This window comes from Schistocerca piceifrons, chromosome X (genome assembly GCF_021461385.2).
Source record: "Schistocerca piceifrons isolate TAMUIC-IGC-003096 chromosome X, iqSchPice1.1, whole genome shotgun sequence".
Taxonomy (NCBI): domain Eukaryota; kingdom Metazoa; phylum Arthropoda; class Insecta; order Orthoptera; family Acrididae; genus Schistocerca; species Schistocerca piceifrons.
In genome coordinates, this window is record NC_060149.1 from 280,821,164 (window position 1) to 280,838,223 (window position 17,060).

Consider the following 17,060-nt stretch of genomic DNA (forward strand, 5'->3'; position numbering starts at 1 on the left):
TTGTCCGCACTGCTGTAGCAGAACGTACACACACACCGTCCATCCAAAAAGTTTCAAGATTGATTTTAGTCCTGGCATATAAGCGGCGTCAGTGCAGTAACTACGGTGGTTGCTTGAACTAACAACTGTAAACAACAGATGTGCATTCGACCAGGTAGTTGTGAGCAGTGGACATGCAATCCTAGTGTATCGGCATCATTGTCACAAATTGCAATGCAGTCACATCTCGAAATCAAGTGTTCAAGACATTCTACAGAAAGCTTTGAAGAAGAGAAAAGTGAGTGGAAAGTTTATCACACAAACTTTAGCTTCTGAACGACAACAATGATGTATGGAAGCCTGCCGTGACATGATTAAATGCAAAACGCGGACAATTCTTTTGAAAAACCACTATGGGTAGCAAGGCTAGGTGTTGTCATTACGAAACTAGCAAAAAAGAACAAGTTGCGGAAATTCACATGAAGGGTCAATGCTTTGGCGAAATATCCGACATTCAAGCCATTGCGATGTATGAGCTGAACAACATTGCAAGGAAAAACTTTTCTCACAGTTTCACATGATTCTGTGCATTGTGCTCAAGTGGGCAGAGACTATGTAGTGCATCTGAAGTATGAAAACCACTATCTTAATGTTATTCTATTTTTTATTAATCCAGTCTCGAAACTTTTTGGTCTGACAGGATATTCCATAGGACTAAATCGACACTGGAGATCTACTTTCCAGATGTACGCCTGTCTGCATTGTTGTTTCGGCGCTATCTTCTCCCTGCTGTCATGGTGAAAATCATGCTTTTGTATCGGCTGCCACTATGCAGAAACCATAAACAATTCAGTTTGGAATGAGCACATGAACGCCATCACTGATGTGGTGGTCGGCGAGATATAGTGTTTTTATTGGAGTCTCACTTCTTAGTATCCTACAACGTTGGCATACGTGTGCTTGGCGCTACCTTGGTGATCGCAGCATGGCAACCTGAACCGCTGAGTGGCAAAACAGAGAAACTCCGATTTGGTGGTATGGGTCGCCATCTGATACAACGTGTTACCATAATTCTAACGGATTGAGGGTACCCTGGATAACAATTGCTACATCAGGGAATTTTTAGACCTTGAGGTGCTGTCCCCCCTTCACATGAAAAACTTGGTCTCTCCGAAGAGTCATAAGGTGCATTTTCTGTGGTATATTGATGAATACCATCAAGCTTATTTCTGTCAAAAGCTCATGCCTAATGCACTTTCAAAAACAGATTAGTTATTTTCAATAGCCCAAAAATATTTTGCTACCAATGTCTGTGACACATGATGCTAGTAGGGAATACTGTTTTTCACGTGACACTTGCCATCGACAGAATGTGGCAGTTTGTTTCTCGTTACAAACAAAATATTTTTGAGCAGTGTGGTTTTTGCGCTTCTGGCGCATACTTCAAGTGGATGCCACTAGTCAGTGTTACAGTCACTGAATCCAAGACTAGCGTGGCGAGAAAAATTAAAAATCCACCAAGATGGTGCTGACAGCAAATTTAAAAACGCAAGATGGTGGAAATCCAAAAATGAAAAGTGATGGAACTAATGCAGTTGTGCAAATTGGAAATACGAGTTAGTCTCTGGAAGCACATTGCCGCTACAGTCCAAGGAAGTGGCATGTTCTAGTGCCCAAACCACTTTTATTGTTTATGAAAATAGGTAAGATTCACTTAAATTGCGTAAATTAGCGTAATATTCAGGAGTATCAGAAATGATCTTGATTTTCGCACCATGTTCAAAGCATTTACAAACATGCGTGAAATTTGATGGATAAAAATATCACTGTAGACTTTAAGATTGACTGCTCCCATGCTTTTCTGTGTACACTGTTTCAAAATGCATGTATCTTAAAACATAACATGCACTTGACATTTAATTTTTAGACCTAAGTAACTGGCATGGGGTTGCTATAATGTTTGACTCACTTGCATATCAGAATTAGATGAATTAAGATGCATTTTTGAGAAATTTAGGTGTAGGAAGATCACTGTTTACTTTGGTACAAATGTCAAACTATTCTCACTGACAAGTGCACTTAAAAACCATAAGCTAGACCAGCAAAAGTGCCCAAGCGTGTTATGTTACAGAAGAAATTTTTCTGTATTTTTATAAATTTAATGTCTGTTACAAAGGTCAAATTAATCTCATTGACTAACCTGTAAGTTATGTCACCCCTAGGTATGTTTTGATTAGTAATACAGGTAATTTAGATGTGCAGGTATTTAATATGAGCATCCATTTTGCCATGAAAAGTGTAGGCAATATTCAAACTTTCGTCATCGCCGGTCTACTCGATTTTTTTAATCTTACGGAATAATTAAATTGTGACGGTAGTGCCATGTGTGTTTTGTACTCACAGTCTAATGTATTTTGAGAAATAATTTTACTTTGGTGCAAAAGATCGTATATTTTGGTGCAAAGTTTGTATTTCAGAAAATTAGAATTTTCATCCCTGTGTGGAAGCTTCTACCATCATTGCCTTTGAACATGTTGTCTTTTATTTAAATATTTCATATATAACAGACTATAAAGTTCATGAACCACCTATAGCAAAACCTCACATCGAAATGCTAATATCTGTACGAATTGTGATGAATATTACAGACACTTTTGAGCCTTGGTACTGTTGTCCTGATCAGTAAGTGTTGCAGCGTTCCTCAATAGCATGTTTTTCTTCACACTCTCAGTTACACCTAAACTACACTGACAACTGCCTGATTAGTATGCTACATGTGTCTTGTACAAGCATAGAATCTCGGAAAAACTAAATCACGAAGGTCAAATGAGGACCTGAACCATCATCCTCCCAAATGCAAGTCCAGTGTGGTAACTACTGCGCCACCTCGTTCGGTGGTCAGGTTCTTTTTTGTACATCACCTTATTTAGGCCTTAAAATTAAAAGTCAGTCACCTGCTTAGCATGTTATCTTTGAGCCACATGTGTTTTGTAAAAAATTAGACACTGAAATAGCCTTGGGAAGGGGGCGGGGGAGGGGGAGCTCTTAATATAACAGTCCACAATGAAAAGAACTGTTATCCTTTAATATTCAAGCATCTAGCTGATCTCTGCAACTGTTCGCTCTCAAAGAGTGCATTACCAAAAAAATTGAAAACAGCCACTACCTCGTGTTGCAGGAGCAGGCTTCATTTCCATAGAATGGTCAAAACACAGTTCTGTCGTAGTAACTCAGCTTCACCTGTTTCTACACGGGTTGCAGAAGGTGGTAGATATAGTTTCCTCTGACCCTTACTCAGTTCCGTCTTAACATTGGGACGATCACGTGAGCTTCAGAGGTGGTAGTGCAGAGTCTGAGGGGGCAGTTGCGGGATGCATAGGGGCCACCTAAAACGAGGCGGGAATTTTACTGTAGCAGATAGGTTCGAGAAAGGTGACTCGTTTCGAGATATGAGAGTGCCAGAAATATGTTTCAGTAGTGGCTGTAATCATTAAAAGACTTCTCCATAGGATCCAACGCAGGTATGTGCTTGAAGGGGGGAACTTGATTCCAAATCCCAGACGGCATTTCTAGCGGACAGTGTAGCACTGGAGATCTGAAAAGCTAGTGTACATTTCTTACGACCTCAATCATCACACCATCTACTGTCTGTGATCCTTTTCAATCAACAATTGCCTATAGCGCAGTGGATATATCACTGACCATCTGACATTGCATCGAGACAGAATGCATTACAAATGCTGGAGAAATATCTAGCTACAGCGGAGTGAGGGAGTTGCAAATACCGGTTTCATACCACTTTCCTTAGCCGAATCACTTTCAAAATTCGGTAATTTTATTACGAGGGTGCACTGTTGGAGACGTGTAACAGCACTGCTAGTGTGATAATATACACTCCAGCAATCACCGTCTATATTTAGTGGCACAGTATTTGTCTGGAAAAACCACACCGTTGGTAGGTAATGCCATACGTAGATTTATAAAACTGGTATAGCTTTTAACATGGATACTTGTATGCACCTGTAAAACGAGGAACGCTTGTGATGGTATTATTTTTTAACATATAGCGGTTTGTAAGATGATATCGCCTCTCTTTATAAGAAACAGTGGTAGCACGCGCAAGAAAAACTTAGAGACATGTCCACCCATTGTCGATTTTCAGTCAGTATTGTTTCGTATCGCCAGCAATCAGTTATTGACGAAGTATTATACTTAGTAGTAGGAGGCATGTGATAGCTCGCCTTGAGCATCAGGCTTATAAAGTATGTGTTTGTGTTCCGACATGTGCAAAGGAAGTGACTATGTCCACTTGTAAGGAAGGTATGGATTTGATGTCGAGTACTGTGATAGCAAAGGAAAGAATATGTCAAGTCTTAAGAATGGTACCGATATTTCTATTTGCAGAGCCACAGCTGTCAACAGGGTGTATTTCCAATACTTCGCTCATTGTCGAATGACATTCAACTGAGACCTCAATGGTAACATTTAGTTATAAGTACAGGGATAAAATATACATGAGGCCGGTTTTTTTCCTCGGACGATTCTGTCTATGCATGCTTGGCATGCGGCGATGGTGATCTGTGCGGGAATGATTCACGTTTCCTGCTAACCGTAGGAGCCGTCCGAATGGAGAGGTCTGTTGGAGTGTAGGAATGCAGCTGACTTAACAGTGATGTCCTCTAGACAGCTGAACAGCGTACTAAAACTTATTATGTGTTGGATAGCTTTCGTGATCGCGTGAAAATTTGACAAGATTAAATATGGATGTGTGTTGTCTATTTAGTAGAGACAACATCGAGTGTGGTGTGTGCATCTGGCAGGTGGAAGAGACGTTTGCTGGTTCTCTAGATATGAGAAACACCTTAGTTGACGTTGTAAATTATAGGGATGATTTGGAATCTGTTACGGCACCAGCTTCGGTATTCGTGAGTGGAAATATCAGTTTCCTCATTTGTCGAGTTTTTTCACACAAAGGTCTTCCCAGATGGGACAAGTTTCTAATTTGTCTATTGTTTACAGCACGCTCCATCTGGCTAAAGTTTCGAGTTTCTAGAGAAATAATTTCAAGTCTATATCTTCAGAGTTATGTTGCACGAGCGATCGGTAGGGTACTGCTATACTGCTATGTGCTTAATATCGAGAAGTACTGCAAAAATGGTATGATATTCTAGCAAGCCATGCGAAATTAAATATGTTCTTGTAATCTCAGAGTCTGGAGATGGGTGTAGAAAAGCGAGCAAGGAAGCAGGTCCGGACCAGAGACATTAACGCATTTGTGCCGAGGGGAAAACAAGCCAGTCTTTGCACAACAGTTCTGAGAGTGACTTTGATCCACTGAGGGTGCTCTGGTCACGCATTGGGAGTGGATGACTGCCCGACCTCATGGGAAATATCTAGTGCTGTGAGGAGTGTATACAGTGCTGTCTGTCTTCGCGGTATATGTACGAGTGTCTGGTGGCCAGCTGCACAATATAGCAATGCAAGTGTTCAATTGGACCTGCTATAGTGTACAAACAGGACAGGCAATATGGCTGCAACAATACGTCCCCTGATTACAGTACACCAACCCGCATTGGTGATGTCTTTCCAAGCATTACGTCCACAGGCGCGGTATTCATTATCACATAGTGCTGGACACCTGTCCTTCGTAACACTTGTTTGAGAGAATCTTGGCAGGATGCAGCACCTTCCAGATGCGCTAATTCGAAGACTTTGTCAGATAGTTTCGTAGGGATGAGGAGAATCGAGACATATAGCCATTGTGAGTGTAGATATACCGTAACTCTTTCGGTTGCTGTACAGATATAAAAGTTAACTGCACTGTTTGTGTAAAATGTGTATATATTGCAGTGTAATGTTACAGTCGCTTATGTTGTTGCATGACCAGCGAAAATGACTGTCTGCTATTGTGAGGGGCATATAGATTCAGCCCAACAATAATCGCGAGGGTATGAGAGAGATTTTTAAGTGGAAAATTATGTGCACTATAGATACTGTGATTCGTTCCAGATCCACAGCCATCAAGAGGAGAGAGGAGACATTACCCGTACACTGATCAGTGTCAGACTACAGCAGCAATCGTAATAATTAATTGTAGTTACACTGGTAAATATGTTCGTGAGTCCCAGTATTCTTGTGAGTCTTGTATGTACTTGATGATCTGTAGACAACTTTTGCAGGCTTTAACTGGCAGTGCAACATGGCGATGTGTACAAAATAGTTTTTTGCCACTGAAAGTCTCGTCTGTAGAAAAAAAGGCAGACAGTGCTCCTACACCAGCAGCAGCAGCAGCAGAAGCAGTTTGATGGGTAAATTCAGTGATGGACGGTCTGTTCTGTTAGGATTGCTAGGAAGAATGCACCCTATGCTATTCTGGGAAGCATTGCAGCATCTCTCTCGATACTGGACCCACACCGCAGTTATGCGTCATCATGCCAGCAACAGTGCCTAGGTGAACACATATTTCGACAGGTATTTCTCGGATGTCATGTACGAAAGAGATGCCGCCACCTCATCCTTGCGGGACCCGAACTGACACATATGCGTGGTTTGGCGGCTGACAGCCACGTCACTTACCGGGGGGCTGCCAGTGCATCCCGACTTCTGGAAGCGTGTGCAGGAGCATCCTGTCTGGTCTGGTGCACATGATATTCCATTCATTTCACCAACCAATAGGATGCTACGAATTAAAAAAGAACTACCCCATACATGTGGAGAATATCAAATTAATTAATTTGCATGAACTTTTAATATGAACGAGGTGTTAGCGGTACAATAGTTAAGGGAGGGTGTGCATGAGTGGGTGAGCTGGAGCAGAACAGTAGGTTATGTGCAGAACACTAGGTTAATTTGCATAATTTTTATGTAAAATGTAGTACAATAGTTTAAGGGCGTAGGGGGACAAGGAAGAATGCGCCAAAAATGGCGTTCCAAAGCATGTGAAATGCGAAAAGTGTACCAGCAAATGGTGGGAGGACATAACTAATTACTCAATTTGATATCAAAGGCGGTACAATAGTTTAAGTAAATGGGGGTGACATAGAAAACCACTTAGCAGAACAATAGGTTAGGACACCCAGAGTACAGTGATAAACATTAGGTTATGTAACATGTTTGCTCCATGCAATTACTTCTTACAAGACCTACATGTTTCCAAACAGCAGAGAATGATGAGCCAGAGAAATCCAGCCCCCACAAACTGATTTTTTATAAATAAATAATATACCTTTGAATTTCCTGTTATGAGACCCTCCCTCTCCACCACCAGGCCGCCATCCTTGGATTATATCACAGGAGGGATGACAGTGCCCTCTGGTGTCAGTACTGTGTACCAGGTTAGTTGGACTCCAGACCTCAGCGTGAACAAACTTGATGGCGGTACTGTCTCTAATTGTTTAAATAAAAACTTAAAATAAAGACTTATGTCCAGCAAAGGCTGAGTCCTATTCCAGCAAATTCCTAGGAAGAGGTGGCAGCCGGATGACTTAGGTTAGTGGAGGTAGCCAAAGAGTCCTTTTTCCACCATTTTCTTAGGCTAGTAGAGGTAGCTGTGGTGTGTTGCATCATCCTGATGGAATTTGAATTTACCGCCATTTTCTGGGGGGAGTGGAATGGGGAGAAGAGGGATTTTACCATTGGGGGCAGGTTAATTAATTGATCAATTCAATTAAGTAGTCAATCAAACTGATAAGAGCGAGAGGAGCTATTCCAATAACTCAGACCTTAAAGTGTACCTGTAGCAGTGAGTGGGGAGGGGGTGGGGGGAGGGGGCGAGAGAACAATAGGTTAAGTGCCTGTCAATCAAAACTAAAGATCCTTTTAGTAGAACTATGGGTTAAGTACCTGTCAATCAAAGGAGAACAATTAGTTAAGTACCTGTCAATCAAAGGAGAACACTAGGTTTGCCCCTGAGCGCATACCTGCCCCTGATATAGGCAACCCGCACTAACAAAATGCACTGACACTCTCCTAGTTCCGCTACTGGCGCCAGATACCGTGCTGTGTGGCCTTTCAAAATGTTTTAACACCTTTTGTGCTTCTAACACAACTGGAGTCACAAGCATAATAATGTATAAATTACAGGAATCACTCTTCAAAAAACAATATATAGAAGCCACCACAAACAATGAACACACATAGAGAGCAACTATCATGGCAACCCAGTGTTCATTGTTTCTTCTGTTGCAACTGAGCCAGCCAAGGTGAGTGCGTTGTTGTTTTTTGTGGTTGCTTGTTTTTAATTAAAGAGCCCGAAATGTGTGACAAACAATAAAAATTTTTAGCGATTATGGTAGTCAGAAAATGTTCATAAAGTTGGGTTTCCTTAAAAGAAAGAGTCTTTCTAATGGTGCTGGTGGGATCAGTAGAGAGAATTTGTAAAACTACTGCCCATCAGGTTTTTTTATAGTCCAGGTTGACCTTCCGTTCCATTAGGCCAGATAGTCCGCAGTTTACTGTATGTTTTGTTTCCAACATTGTGCATCGCCACTATTTTTTTTCTTCTGTTCACTGAGGTGAAATTGCTGTTCAAAACAGTACTAATGAACAATGTGGCCCTGTAGGTGCAGTCAAAATTAGGGTTCTAAACGGTAAATAGGATGCAGAAGTTCTAACTTTCAGAGTTCCGAAAGGATTTCAATATTTTACACCCTTTAAAGCAGAGGATTTTCCTGTTTCCATTAATGGCCCATTTCATTGGGAAAAGAATGACAAACTGGATAAAAATGGAATTGATCAAAACCATTTTTCTAGGTTCACATGGCAACATGCTGAGAGATCTCAGCTATTTCACAGTAAAAATTCTTTCAGAAGGTTTTGGTGAATGGGGAAATTGTCTACATGAATATTTTGTATATTCTCCTAGCCAAGGATCATTGTTCTGAGCATAGTGTAAATTATTTGGTGGTGCTATCAATTTGCAACAACTGGTTTCAGTGCCTGGATAGCTGAACATGAAAATTCTATCTCTCACAGAGACTGACTGTTAAAAATTGAAAAACAGAGCAAACGAGATGAATAGAATGACAGACAGCTGCGCACCTAGCATGAACATGAAGTTACATAAAGGGGGAATCTGCTAAAATGAGTTGTTTATGTAGTTACGAATCTTCTAGGGCTCTAGAGTTTCGTGGAAACAAGGAGGTGTTTGGCGCTGTGAAAAATGGAAATTTCATGATTTGTCTGGAATTAACTGCGGAGTGTGATTCATTTTTAGCTGTCCATATAGACAAGTTTGGTAACCCTTGGAAGACTTTACTTCGTACTTGATGAACTTAATAAGATTTAATAGTCTTATGTTCCAAAAAATATGTCATGAAGTTATTTCTTCTAAATTTTTTCGATCATAGTAGTTTCTACACCAGACGTATTCCATAATAGCCAGTTAAGTATATTAATTAGAAACTTAAATGAAGATGGACTCTCAGCTCAAAGATTCCTATGTTTCATAAGTGCAGGTCACAATCTAGACAAGATTTCTGAGACAGTTTTGAATGTTTTGGAACTACAAGGACCGAAATTTGACAGCTGTAAATGTTAGTCATATGATAATGCAGCCAACATGTCTAGTGCTTATTCAGGCTTGCAAGCAAGATTCAAGGACGGGAAGTCTCTAATTTTCTTCATTCCATGTTCAAATGGCTCTGAGCACTAAGGGACTTAACATCTGAGGTCATCAGTCCCATTCCATGTTCGGCTCAGTCACTGAATCTAGTTGGTTCGTGGGCTGCACAGCTTCAGTAGAGTTTTTAAAAGTTAATTCCAGGCTAATACAACTTTTTTGCAGATTCTACAGGCAGATGGAACACCCTGGAAACATTTTTTGATCCTGCAAGTATTACACTGAACTCACTGTCTACAACACAGTGGTGTGCATGTTAGGATGCTTGTAAGAGTCTGAATGCAGGATGGAAAACTGTTTTCTGCTTTAAGAACAATTTCAGAAAATTAGAGTGGTAGAGTTAGATGTGAAGCTGAAGGTTTTCTTAGAAAATTAAGTAGTATTGAGGTAGCTTTTATGACATCAGTGTGGGGTTGTATTCTGCAGCAGTTTGCAAAGCAATGAAAAAGCTGCAAGCTGAGGGTGTAAACATTTCTACTTCTTAATGTCTACAGAGAATATAACTTAAGATTTTTATTTCTCTAGAACGTCACCAAACAAGAAGCGGTTCAGATTTATATATGTGTCTTAACACATGGAACTGGAACACAGTATGGCCAAGATGCACACGCAAACTATGGTGAGTACCAGACTGCTGGGATAGCACCGCACAGCTGCCTAAATACATGACTGCAGGAAACATGATTGGTCGTGGACTTCATGTGGTATGGAAAGTGGTGCACTCTCATGGCAAGGCTTTCGGCGCAGGTGCACACTGGAGCACAGAGACTCCTGGTGGGTATCCAGGTCCAGATCCTTTGGCACACATTCAACTTTTGCGCCTTCTGATACCAGAGTCTGGACCTAAAATGTCCTTGTCAGCTTTCCAGAGATGTGTGGCACAGTCACAGAATTTCCATAAATTATGGACTGGTTGTTCATGGGTGCAGAGTTTGCACCCAACAGTGTCCCAGATGTGTTCCATTGGATTCTGATCAAACAAATTTGGTGGTCAAAACATCAAAATGAGTTACCAACCATTTGACTTAAATTACTGTAGCATGATTCTGGACTTAAGAGATGGACAAATATCCTGCTGGAAAATGGCTTCATCATCGGGGAAGACATCCAGCATGAATGTATACTGGTGGTCCGCAATGATGTTCATGTTGTTCACAGCTTCTATTACTACCAGAGACTCTCAGATCCTCTATAGCACAATACTGCCCCTACTGGCCTACGGTTGTGGCATGATGCATGTTTCGAGCAGCCATTTGCCTGGGTGAGGGTAGATCTAGACACAACCATTGACTTACAGTAACAAAAAATGTGGTTTTTTTCTGATCAGCTGACATGTTTCCATTGATCCATGTTCCAACCCAATGATCCCTTTTTCACTGCAATCATAACTGATGATGATATTGGGTCAGCATGATAACACATAGGGGTCACATGCTGCAGATCCTCATATTCAACAATGTGTGCTGAACGGTGTGCTCCAAAACCCTTGTGCCTGCACCAAAATTATATTCTGTCATTAAATCTTCCACAGATAGATACCTACTCTACTTTGCAAAGTGGGCATGCATCTGACCTCCATGTTCTATGATGAGCTGTGAATGTCCAAAATCTTGTTGTTTACACAATTTCACTATCATTCATTCACTTTTCATGGATGTTCACAACAGTTACCCGCGAACAGCTGACCAGCTTCCCCATTTCAAAAATGCTAATTTGCAGGTGTCAGGCCATAAAAACCTGCCCTTTGTCAGAGTCACATATGTCAGTGTATTTCACCATTTTTGGCCTGTATCATCGCTGGAACAGTTTATCATTTGTCTCTGCTCATATCACATATTTTCCTTATCACATCATGTGCCTGTAATGCCACTAGGTGGCATTTAGTCTCATGGTGAGCAGTGGTCACAGTGCATTGGCTCACCAGTGTAGTTGCAGCTAGGAAATATGTGCGAAGAACTTGTGTTAATACACAGAAACTTCCAACTCAAAAAAATTATGTTCATGTGGACTCAATGAGAGAATATGTAAACTGTGACCATCTTATTTTAGGTGAGCAATGTTCCAAGTTACACTGTTCAATCACCACTACTATTTTAGTGTAATCATTAAAATAAATGTCTATTGAATGTACTTTTAAATATCTGGTGCTAAACTGTTCGCATTGACCCTGTGCCCATAGTCATGCTGCACAAATGGAGAAGATGTCTTAGTTATTGACGACGCCTTTGGCACAATTGATTTATTAATCTCCACTGCATGATGTAATTTTAGATTTTTTACTTCTGATGAAGGTATATTTATATGTGCCGAAACCTTGTCAAGAATTTTAATAAATTTTTATCCTGCAACTGTTTTGGCTGTCATCCTTTATTGTGAAGAATTTCAACAGTTGCTGTTGCAGCCATGTTTAAAATCTTGATAATTTATTGTGTAATTAATTGATTCTAAAAATGAACATTAAATGAGACTTGTTGGCCAATAACACAATTTACAGTTCCATCTACTTAAAATGAATAAAATTACATCAAAAAGTTACATTAAACAGGAAACGTCAAATTGGAACACATGCAGATAAAATAGTAAATTTATGACATCACATACAATGATGCATTAAATCTTGTATAGGTGCTTGCTCATCCAATTTCCCAGTGACTCTGTAACATTTTGGAAGCCATATATTCTCCTCCTATCTTGTGTCCAGAAAATGGAAGGAGACAATACATCTTCCAGAATGGCTAGGAGGTGGAAGGAGATTATATTCCTTTCAAAATCTTGCAGACTCACTGCAGACTGACATAGCAAGAAACCTCAGAAAATTTTACTGTGTTGGCATGCCGCAGAAATGTACATTTGTATGTATATAATGTTATCCATCAGGTAAAGACAAATATTTAAGTAAAACACACTACTACTGCTAATCAAAAAAGTGGTATGGGAAATCCACATTACGCAGTCTACACCTTGAAAGTATAGCACAATTTAGATTCATGCTTTGATAATGAACAGTGGAAAGTATAAATGTAAAAGTAGTCCTCGAAATATGAAGTGAGAGTTACCTGAAATGAGAAACTACTGCCAAAATTTGTAGAATATGTGTATGTAGGTCATAAACAAGACTCATGAATCTCTGGAATGAGATACGGCAATTGTCAGGGAAGAAAAAATGAAGTTGTAAAAAGTCCATATAAAGAAATTTTATTAGTACTTTATGTTCTGTACTTTGTCCACATATAAATTAAATTTTATTTGTACCATATTACAGTTTCATACATTCTATTCAAATTTGTACAAAAATAACACTAAAAGTTCTATAGTTAATTATCTCTCTTAGAATGTATTGTACAGTGGTTGGCAGTCCATCGTGGTCATAGTGCTGGTTGCATAATAATTACAAAAGATTTTCAGTAACTACATAGGTATAACTTTCAGTGGAAAATACATACAAAGGAAACTCATAATGACAAGTGGAGATCAGGTATTATTTATAAAATCTCAATGGTGATTCAGACTTAGAATTTTACCTAATGGTAAATGCTTTTTCGGTAAACATTGAAAAATAACAACAGTATGCTTGCTCTTTGGTGTTCACAAGATTTGTGTAAATTAATACATCATATTACAGGAGTGGTAGCTTTTAAGAATGACAGCCATATTTTATGTTTAGTCCTAGCAATATCTTATCTTTTACACATATAGCCTCTCAAACAACTGTGATACAATTATGAACTGCCATTAACTCCTCAGCATATGAAATGCATGAAGAGTGCACTGGGACATAGTGTACCAAAAGTACTCTTAATTAATTAATACTTGAAACAGGTTAAATGCTTCAGGCAAACAAACAAAATTGCTTTTCTGGTAACAATACAACAAATAGAAAATATGAGAAAACTATAATATGCAGCTCTCTTGTCAAGATTAATTTAAGTTTTTTTTCAAAATGCCTTAAAAAGTCTGTCATAGATGTTTTATAATGTTGACATTTCAGAAGAAGCATAGGTAGTTCAAAATTTTTACATGCATGTTATCTGTGTATATTTACAATTATATCAAAAATCGATATTCAGAATTAAACTTCAATCAAATAATATGTAAAAACTTCCACATACTAAGCAGCAACAAACTAAGGCGTGAAAAGAGATGACATTGATGCTAGCTCTCAGAATCAAGAGTTTCTTCATCAGGAAAAAGAGAGGAAATGATTAGAAGTAATTTATTTATAGCACCAGCAAAATACAAATAAAAATAAAAACCAATGTTTGAGCAGTGACTAAGTATAGCTGCTGTGCTGTATGATGTTGACTATCTCACTGTAGTGTGATATAACTGTGAAGACTGCATGGTCTCACACAGCAATGTGAATGAACTTTTGAGGACAACACGGGGTGGCACTCCAGCTACACTCAGTTGATAATGAAAACATTGATTTCTCTTTGTGTCTTGTGGTCACCATGAGTAGATGTCACTGCGCTATCACACTAGACTAATTTGTGGTGTGTTCTATATGTTGTGCATATGAAATTATAATTTAAACAATATTTTCTTTATAATGAGATTTCAAAAACCTCACTGATTCTACTTATCATCACATGAAATACTGCATGAGCAGTTTTTCTTTGGCATGATTTGTCATATACCATGAGAACAAAATCAAGTGAGTAATCTTCAGGAACACATGAGGGATTTGCTGGGGGGGTGGGGGGGGGGGTGGGGGGTGGGGGGGTAGGGTGACATAGGAACAACCTACAGTAACTGTTGCATGAATAGGTTCTCAGAAATCTATAAATGCTAGCGCTAAAGCAAAAGACTTTTATGGTATAACTCTTTTATTTGGAGAAATTAAAACCTATGTTCTCTTGAAGAATGTAACAAATAATTTTGTAACCAGATTTCCACATACAGCTGAAAATGTTTGTGAAGCTCAGACATGAAACACAAACTGCTTGGAGACTGAAATGTAAAGGGTATTTATAAAGTCCTAGTACAAACTACTTGATATTATTAAATAACAGTCTGAATACCGGAGAGGACCACATGTTCAGAGGCCCACCATTCCTACGCTACAGGAAAAGTAAAGCAAAAGCAATATTATATATACTGAAAAACATGGAGAAAGAGTGATAGTAATTTACAGTAAACTTCAGAATTACTACATACAGGGTGATTCACAAGATTTTCAAATATTTTAATACATTATTCTACCCTCTGCCCGGCACTTAAATGTGATTTGCAGAGTATCCATGTAGATGTACAAGTAAAACTAAAGAAAAAAGCTCATATAAACATAGGTCCACAAATGTTTGGTTAAGGAGTTATGTCTAATAAAAGATTCTGCCTGAAATTTAACAACTTCACTAATATGAAGCCATTGCAAAACTTTACAGGGTTAAAGTAAAGCACAATTTCCATTTATTTTGTTGTTATTGGTCTGGTGAATCTAATAAAGCATGTCCCAGAGATGTATTTGCAGTAGATTTCCAGAACACCCAGAGAAGCAAAGATTATTAAACAATTAAATTTGTTTACTTTCCATTAAGAATGTAGAAACATTTATCATTGTTGGCAGCTGTTAGTGAGTTCTTTCAGTCGTTTCCTACCTTGAAATGAGGTAGTTTTCTGCATTGTTCAGTGAAAGAACATAATAACAACAGTGTATCTAAGTGAAACCACATTGTAACTGTTGCAGTTTGTAGATTATTTATGAAATAGGGAAGCCTTTCAAATTTACAACAGAGGAATACATCAATATGGTGTTTATTTATGGAAAATGTGATGGTAATGCTAAGGCTGCAGTTAACGAATATCGTGTAAACTATCCAACTCAGAGGATTCTGAATGCACGAACCATTTGTGGAGTATTCAGAATGTTACGGGAGGCAGCATTCATAATCAGTACTCAATACGTGAAGACGATGATGAAGATTTAAGGATTCTGTTCAACATAGCCTGGGTCCCAATACATGACATATCTTTCAACGATTAGGCATTTCACAGTCTAAGGTATGGCATACACTGAAACACAATAGTCTTTACCATAAACAAAAAGTGCATCGTTTGCATCTGGGAGATCCTGTCCTTCACTTGGAGTTGTGAAACTGGTTAAATACTAATCAGCAGTTATACAAATACATTTTATTTGCTGATGAGGCGCAGTTTACGAGAGATGGTATACACAATTACAGTTTACTCGAGACGGTATAAACTATTTACATAATGAGCACATATGGTCTGAAGCAAACCCACATGCAACAGTGCAATGCAATTTCTAGCAGCAATTTAGCATAAATGTGTGGTGTGGTGTAATCAGCACACACTTTACTGGACCATTCATTTTCCCAGGGCGTCTAACTGGTTGGATGTACTTACAATTCCTTCAAGAAGAAATGTCTCACTTGCTCGAAGATGTTCCACTTGCTACGCGACTGCAAATGTATTTTCAACATGATTTCACTCCTCCATATTTCACCAACGCTGTTACTACACATTTAAATGAACATTTTCTCCAGAAATAGATTGGTCGTGGTGCCACATGTCTGTGGCCACCCAGATCTCCCGATTTAACACCAATGGATTTTTGTGTATGGGGTTGGATGAAAGACATAGTTTATGAGGGAAAAGTCAGTACATGTGAGGCATTACTTACTCACATTATGAATGCAGTAGATGAAATTAAGAGCAACCCTGTGGAACTGAAATGAGAAACAAATTCTTTTCTCACACATGCGACTAAATGCTTTAAACTTGGTGAAGATATTTTTGAACATTTATTGTGAATGTATTGTGAAATTGTATGTACACTGTACAACTTCCTTAGCACTGAGCTTTGTATTTTTCCGGTTTAACATGAATTCACGTGTGCTATGGTATTAATAAAAGCAGATTATCTGACACATTCATACAGTTTCAGTTAACCTTATTACCATCATTTTTCCAAAATTAAATTCTCTACAAATTCTGTTGAAAACTTTGTGCAATTGCCTGGAATTTAAAAAACAAATTGGGCCAAATGGTTAATAAATTAAAAATTTTACAAAATTACTTCTTTGCTTCTCTGGATGGTCTGGAAAACTACTACAGATACACATCTGGGACATGTTTTATTAGATTCACCACACCAATAACAACAAAATAAATGGAAATCATGCTTTACTTTAACCTCGTACAGTTTTGTGATGGTTGCATATTAGTGAATTTGCTGAAAGGCAAAATCTTTTATTAGCCGCAACTCTGTAACTAAACATTTGCGGACCTATGCTTACATGTAATTTTTTCTGTAGTTTATTTGTAGAATAACATATTAAAATATTTGCATATCTTCATGAATCATCCTGTGTATAGCCAAAAAATAATATGGTAATAACGGCCATTGCCAATCACTACTGTAGCAGAGGGACAAGATAGAGGCTGTCAGTGGAAAAAGGTAAGACAGCTAGTTAATAATACACTTGGATGCCAAACATTG